Below are 8,784 nucleotides of genomic sequence, written 5' to 3'. Positions count from 1 at the left end.
ATTCAAAGAACTTGCGAAGTGCAATGATGTGGCCTGGTCGATCTTTTGACTTGACGATCATATCATCAACATAGAACTCCACTTCTTCATGCATCATGTCGTGTAACAATGTTGTTGCCGCTCTTTGGTAGGTGGCACCCGCGTTTTTCAACCCGAATAACATTACCGTATAGCAATATGTACCCCATTGTGTAATGAATGTGGTTTTCTCCATGTCTTCCTCGACCATCAATACTTGATTATATCTAGCGTAGCCATCCATGAAGGAGAGGAGTGCATGGTTTGCTGTGATATCGACCAGAATGTCGATGTGAGGTAGAGGGAACCCATCATTTGGGCTTGCCTTGTTAAGATCCCTATAATCAACACATATTCTAACCCTTCCATCTTTCTTTGGAACTGGAACTACATTAGCTATCCACTCTGGATACTGGACACTTTGATGAAACCTACAGCCAGTGGTTTTCTGATTTCTTCCTTAACTTTAAGAGCCACATCCGGTTTCATGCGGTGTAGCTTTTGTTTGACGGGCTGCATACCTGGAATGAGTGGTATCGTATGCTGAGCTATATCCCTGTCAATGCCTGGCATATCTTGGTATGACCAAGAAAATACATCAATAAATTCACTAAGAAAGTTAATTACCTCTTTGCGTTCGTCTTGACTTAATGTTAATCCAATTTTAACTTCTTTGCGAGTCGTATCATTGGAAATATTAACTGTTTATGTATCTTCAATTATTGCCGTTTTATTATCATGTTCTTCCATTGCTTTTATTATTTCTTTGTCATTTTTATCATTAGCAAAGCAATATTGATCAAGGTCAGGGGAATGACACGCATCGTAAGTAAAGGTACTCATCTTATTGAATTCATTAAACATTACATCAAAGAGGGCAACGTCAGCTACGACCTCACTGGAATTATTAGGGATAGATGGGGGAGACTCGACACTAGGAGGAACTACAGAAATAGACTCAATAGAAGAAAGGGGGTCGGCCTTAGATCCTACAGGCTCATCAACAGACTCAAACTTGGACTCGGACTCAAACGATTCAGATTCATCAAACATAGGGCCTTTGCTAGTTGTCACTTCCATCTTTTCTCCACTCGGCGTAGTGATCTTCACCGTCTTGCACCAACCCTTCAAAACACCTTCGGCTGGGACAATCAACTCAGAGGGGTCAAAGTCTTTGCTTGACTTGACAACTTGAATGAGTGCAGGGTTATCATTGTCAACGTGCTTAAGTTCATTCTTTTCCATCCCTAAAAGAAGACTAATATTCATATCATCAGAGCCTGGACTGGTTGGTTCCCTAACTGTTGAGGACAGCTCACCTTCGTCGATGAATTAACAATCCATGAATACTTCGAACCCTAGCTCAAGCTTCCCATTATGGAAGAAAGGCTCATGAAATTCATAGCATGGGAAGTTCTCACCTTCCTTGATGTACTGACTATTGAGAGTGAGGGGATAAGAATCCATGGTCATTTCCATTTTCATGGCTCGAGCGTTATTGCAAGCCTTCATCTTCAGCAGAGCTTGTTTCATATCTTCTTTTGTTGGCTTGAATCCCAAGCCAAAAGTGTCCTTTTTGGGTCCACCAGGATAGCCCCAAAGTTCAACCATTTTCTTTTTAAGTCCAAGGGTCATTCCAGGGAAATGCCCTTGCTTCTTCATAATTGTATTGATGTTGACATTCAAATAGGGATCGAAGTCGAGATGACATTTCTCCTCTTCTTCGATCATGAGAACGTGTTCTAGAGAGAAACCCTAGAGATCTTCATCTTCATCATCGTGCTCAACATACACGATGGGAGTATCAATGATACGCATAGGAGAGGCATCAATGGTGATTGGAACCCCTCCAACTATAGCTTTGACCTTCTGATGCAGCGATGATGGGATCGCCTTTAACTCATGAAGCTAAGGGTGCCCTAACAACAAATTGAAAAAAGCCTTAATGTCCACCACTTGAAACTTGGTGCGACGTTCAATGGCTCTAGTAGTGATATTCAACATGATAGTACCCACGGCTTGATGACGAGTATAATCATAAGCACGAATCCCTTGAGTAGAGGGAATCAATTCTTCATCTTTAATGCCCAACTTCTTTGTAGTGTGTAGCGGGCATACATTGATTGCTGAGCCATTATAAACTAGGCTCATAGGAACATTCATTTGCCTACACACCACAGTAAGGTGTAAGGCCTTGTTATGCTGATCCTCTTCCGAGGGAAGATCCTTATCAGAATAGGAATCAAATTGTTGGTACTTGGTAATTTAGTAGTGAGAAAACTGACTTGCCCTTGAGGAGTCATATCACTATCAACTCCTATCTTCACCAAAGCATTCATCACAGCCTTTCAATGCTCGTGGGAGGTTGCCAGAAGCTTCCATACATTCATTTCCACCTTAGTCTTTTGCAGTTGTTTGATCACATCATTGCTTAAAGGATCAATGGGATCAACTATCAATTGTGCTTGCGGTGGAGGTGGAGGTGGGCTAGGTTGTTGTAACCTTTCATTCCTAGTGAGAACCTTTACCTCAAGGTCCCCCTAAACATCCTTATTGTCTTCATAGTCAACAGCGCCAAGAGGTGGACATGCTATGTCTTTGAGATAGACGTCTTCATCATCACTATCCCAAATTTCATTCACTTCTCCACCTACTCAGATAGGCAGTGAAGCCTTCATTCTCTTTCAGTTTGAGAATGGAGAGTTCACGTTCAGAAGTTTTAGCCTGGATGTTACACTTGAAATGACTCATGAAGCTTTAAGTAACATCCTCCCAAGTCGCAGTATGCTTGGAATCTAGAGAATAAAACCACTGTTGACAGGTGTGCTCCAAGGAAAGAGGGAACATAGTAGGGAAGAGTGCTACATCTTATCTAATCCCTTGAGAGCCATTGTCACAAAAAAAGCCTTTAAGTGGAGCATTGGGTTATCAGTGGGTTTAAACTTTGGAATGTCCGCGGTGGAAAACTTTTTAGGGAGCTTGTCCTTGACGTTCAGAGAAGTGGCAAATTGCTCCACATAGGTGAAGTCCTCAGAAATTTTACTCACTTGTTCTTTGATTTTGTCCATTGCGGCCACAATGACATTATTGTGCTCCATGGTGGAGACCTTGGTAGTGAGGGTTTGCATCATGGAAGTGAGTGCCTCAATGGACTTGTTGATGTTCTCGATGTCTTGCTTAGTAGCCATTGGAATGAATTCAAAATGAACTGGAGACGAAGATGGATTCTGTGGAGATGATTGTGATAGTTTCCTTGTACGCCTCTTAGGTTTAAGAGGTTGTTGAGGCAGTGACTCGAATCGTAACAATCTACCTCTGCTGTTCGACCAAGTGCTGCGATATTAAAAATAAATGCACCTTTAATGACTAGACTCAACCTTTACCCATCCGAAAAAAGAAAAAGCAAGAAATTTTTCGAAAAGTTTTTTTAAAAAAAATAAAAGTAAAAGTATGTATGGGAGGATACCATCAGACTTACTCCCTAAAAAAACGGAAAAAACGACACAAGACCTTCTTAAAGTACGGTTATAAATTACATGGTGCATGACTCGAAAAGTGTGTGGACTTGACTTGTGAGTGATTATGTGAGGTTATGGACGCGTGTTACAACCGTACTGCTAGATATGACACTAAACGGGACATACGAACCACATAAATACGCACAGAAGACTAAAAAAAAAGCTGACAGGAACTTTTCCTAGGCACCGTGTCACGGTGCCACTGTTGTGACACGGTGCTTTATACCGTCAGGCGGCAAAATTTACCGTGTCACGATGCTGTACACCATGGCGAACATTTCTGCCGTGACACGGTGCACATTTTCAGGTCCAGTTTGTGATTTTTTTTCAGATTTTATTCAATTTAAGTTCGTACTAAATACTATGTGAAATTAAAAACCCTCGGTCAGGATAGTTGTAGGGAATTATTTCAAGCATCCCACACTTAAGCCCCACTATGATCATACACTTAAGCATGGTGGCGTCCAAAGGGAAGGAAGTTACAGTAAAAGAGTTGCCAACAAGTTTTAGGAACTTGTAAACCGTTCACAGGGTGAAGGTTACACCCCTTCACGATCCATGAGATCGCTAACTCCATAGTGGTCCCGAACCATGACTGGATATTCAGGGATGAAGGTACAAATCCAACCTAAAAGAGATTGAACCTACCCTAAATAGGCCTCTACATTGTTCTTCTCATATTCATGTGCGTTTTCTGACTAACATACAATCAATATATTAATCCTAAACCTGTTTAATCTATGTTGGTTGAATATTAAGGCACAAACAAACCTATTATTGGCGATCACTTGAATTAAAATCATATTAGCCTAAATAAAATTATTAATTATCTTATTAAGCGTGATTTCAAGTACAAATTCCCTTTAAACCTGCAAGAGAGGGCGTGATCAAGCAATAACAATAATATATCAAGCAACATAATATTATTGATACAACAAATCATCATAACAATTATCCCACCAAAGCATAATAATAATAGCAAGGTCCTAGGCATGATACTAACATGATTAATAACAAATCCTAGCATGTCACTAAGCAATAAAGATCAAAGCTTTATCCCTAACATGATACTAACATGATAGAAGAAATAGGAAGCAACCTAAGCATAGTACTAGAAAGATACATAATATAAGAAATATTAGTTAATACCCTAAACATGATACTAGGAATCATAAAGACATCCTAACATGATACTAGGAATTAAAATAATATAAGCATGCTTTCTAAAGAAATAGAGCAACTAAATTACTCACTTTGTTGCCTCGTATCTCTTTCTATCAAAACTATACACACGTTAATTAGTAACTTCAATGAAAATATTAAATCAAACAATTAATTTAAATAATTGAAATAGGGATTTGGGACCAAACCCTCAGAAGTTATCCACCTTTCACGTCTAGGGCTAGGCAACTTTGAGCTTGGATATGTGTGTCTAAGTCTCGTGATGGACGAATGGTGTTTGAAAAGGCAAGGTTTAGAAAGAGGGGGAAAGAATAAACTTCTAGCTTGTAGAGAGAATAGAAAGATGATTGTTGATTGTTGGTGGTGGTGATTGAAAACGGGGAAATACGACCTAATTTATAGAGAAAAACGACCAAAAACGGTTAGAAAAGAGTTAAAATTTGAATCAGAATAAAATTCCTTTCGACGTGGCAAGATAAAAAGCATCGCGGCGCAATAAAAATAATTTTTTTGCGGATTTTGTTTTTATCATATCTTTTGATATAGAAGTCGAAATAAGTCATATAATATGTCGTTAGAAAGATCTTGAAGTCTAATTTCCAAACCAATTAGAATCAGATTAAAATATTTTGTAGAATAAAATATATGGCCAAAATCGGGGAAGGGTATCAGTTTTGCATAGAGTTTCGTATTTCTTTCATATGTTTTTCGTTATAGTTTGGAATTAATATTATAATATATCATTGGAAAGATAATTTCAAGAGCTATCCAACCTTCTAAGATTTGGATAAAAATAATGAGGCACAAAGATAATATCTGACTGTCGTTGAACGTCTTTCATTTCGAATAGAATTAGGACTTTGAAAAAGAGAAGTTTTATTCAATTTCAAATTCTTTAATCTTATCTTTTCAGAAAGGATAATTAAGATCTCTTAGAACTTAAAGAAGATTCTAACTAATCCTAATTGGTTTAGGAATATAATTAAGATTAATGGACCCTCCACATGATCATTGGGTCGCACATAAAACTCGTTTAGACCCAATTTAGTATTTTGACCATAACTTCCTCGTTATAACTCTGAATTGCGCTTATAATATATCGTTGGAAAGGTCTTTTCAATCCTCATCCAATTAAACAACTATTGGACCCTAATTGTGGACTATAATAAACTGGATTGGACGTTTTTCATAAATGGGATACGAAATAAATGATTTGCGGAAACAGAAATGAATTATTTTTATTAAAAACAGAGAAATCACGAGACTCTTCAGCATTTAATCTTACTCGATATCAATGACGTGAAAAGTACTCATCACTGGGTTTGGTTTTTGAGGAGATACAATTTGGTGTCTCAGAAGTCCCCACTTTGATTGAGTTTGGAGAAACGTAAGTTTCGAAAACAAAAGTCAAAGTAGCGATAGCGACGGAGAATGATTCAGAACGTTCTGCGATCCTAAATCATTCTTGTAACGCCGATACCTGCAAACTAGCGTTAGTTTAAATATACAAAAATCGTTAGAAACGTGTATCTTGCACCGTCGAGCACACGTCTTTGGAGTAAATAATTTTTATTGCTGCATTTTGTAGTGAAGACCTTCCATAGTGCCTCGTGAATGCCATTGTTGAAGGTGACTGCTTGTAGCCATCTTCAATTTCTGCTATGACAATCTTCCTCATCCTAGGGAACATCGTCGAAGACCACTGTTTGTATCCGCCTTCAGTTTTTATGTGACATCCTTCCACGTCTCGGAAATTCTATCGTGAACCACTACGCCTCCAGAGATCCACTGGATGATAATCTTCCACACCTTGGGAATTCTATCGCGAACCACCACGCTTTGAGCATCCACTGGACGACAATCTTCCACGCCTCGAAAATTCTTATTGTGAACCATTACGTCTCGAGCGAACCATTGGATGACGGTTTTCCACGTCTCGGGAAATCTTATCATGCGCTTCTACGTCTTGAGCAACTCACAAGTGAATGACGATAAATTTCTTCGCCTCAGGCAACATGTCGTAGACTCCTTCGTCTTGAGTAGTCTTCTGAATGATGATTTTCCACGTCTTGGGAAGCTGAATAGCTTAAAAGTTTCTACGCCTTGAGAGTCATGTCGTGAGCTTCTACGCCTTGAGTAGCTCGCTAGTGAAATTCTACTCAATACCCACGTCTTAGTATGCAAACGCCAACTTCTACGCCTTGGGAAGTGTGCATCCATCGACAATTTTTCTTCGTCTTGGGAAAATTTGTCCGATAATTATGGGTCTCTTCGCCTCGAGAAACTTGCTGTGTGAGTCGTCCATGCCTCAGGACATAATCAATTTTTTTTGAATCAAAGTTCTTTTGTTCGACAACCTCCACATCTTAGGGAACACCGTCCAAGATTGCTTCGCCTTAAGCTATCCTCTCAAATCGGGTGACAACTTTCTTCATCCTAGGGAATGTTGTCGATGATCACTATGCCTTGAGCCGTCTTCTCAAATTAAGGTGACATCTTCCACATCTTTAGGGGATGTTGTCGAAGATCACTACGCCTTGAGCCGTCTAGTCAAATTCTCTCGTCTTCACGCCTTGGAAGTGATAGCTTCTCATGTCTTGAAAAAACTTGCGTATTTTGCCTTAGACCTTTGTAAAGATCACTTGTTCGTCTGGACTTAGTGCACCTGCATTTATGTTTTGGACTACAGGACTTTGCTTCTGTTTTTCTTAGGGTGACCTAAGGCTTGCCGTGTTTGACTCATTGTGTTTGGTTGACTTGAGGTTGACTCAAGGTTTAGTGTATTTGACTCTTTATGTAACTTAATGTGTTTTGACACATGTGTAGACTCAACTCGATGTGATATGACATGACTCATTGTACATCACTCGTGTGTGCATTGTGTTTGAGCTCGTGCAACTTAAAATGCAGAAAAGACAAAATTTTCCATCATTTTTGTGGAGGGTACTGTAGACACCTAAAAATGTCTCCCCAAAACCAAACCCGATGATGAACAACCTTTCACCGCCATTATTGGTCGGGTTGAGTATTTAATCTTTGGAGTGCTTAAATCCATGTTTCCATTCAATACATTTCATAAACCAATCCATTTCCTAGCTCAATTCCCCCCTAGCTCAATTCCCTACACCATAACTTGTTTTCCTCTTTTCATGTCCACATCACAAAACCGAGAGAAACTGATTTTTTAGCCCTATAATTTTGATCCAATTATTATTTGGTTGGATAGGCCTTGAAATAAGCTTTCCAAAAATATATCATAAGCCCAATTCCGATTTAAAACAAAGAAGATATGAGCAAAATACTAAACTCGGCCTAAAACCGACACCCTTTCACTAAAACGGCCATATCAAAATCTAAAAATTATTTTGACCTGATTCTAATTAGGTTAGAAATTAGAATTGATAAGCTTTCCAATGATATATAATATGCCTTATTCGGAGTTACGGATCAAAAGTTATCATAGTTTTAAAAACGCGTAAAAACTGGAATTACCGCGCAGCAGCTGAAATGCCGGGACGTGGCAAGAAGTGACGTGGCACGGTGCTTGTTGCCGCAAAATGGTACGCCACACCGTGTCACAGTGCATTTTTCGTGTATTTTTCGCAATTCTTCACATATTTCGAAAAAAAGTACACCGTGACACAGCGCCACGTGCCGCGCCACGGTGGACTTTGCCGCGTCATGGCATCTTCTACCGTGTCACGTTACATGTGCCGTGTCACGGGAAGTTCCCGTGTTTTCCTCGTGTGTCAGAATTCACGCGTTTTATCTTTTAGGCCTGTTTATGTCCCGCGTCACACCAAATTACCCCGCGTCACACTAAATTATACCGTGTCACGACATATTTTGTCGTGTCGCGGCATATACTGACGTGTCGCGACATTTATTTTTAAGGTTTTATCTTTTTAGGGTTCCGTGTGTTCCCTCTACTCATTTTCCCTATAAATACCCCCTTCCTTTCTACAGTTGGGGTACCAAATCATTCTCTCTTCCTCTCTTCTACACCAAAAAGATCATTCTATTTTCTCTCTCATACTCTAAACCTTAAACCTATATTCCTAACTAT

This window comes from Chenopodium album, chromosome 17 (assembly GCF_948465745.1).
Source record: "Chenopodium album chromosome 17, dcCheAlbu1.1, whole genome shotgun sequence".
In the NCBI taxonomy this organism is placed as follows: Eukaryota; Viridiplantae; Streptophyta; class Magnoliopsida; order Caryophyllales; family Amaranthaceae; genus Chenopodium; species Chenopodium album.
Note: the sequence above shows the minus strand (reverse complement) of the source record.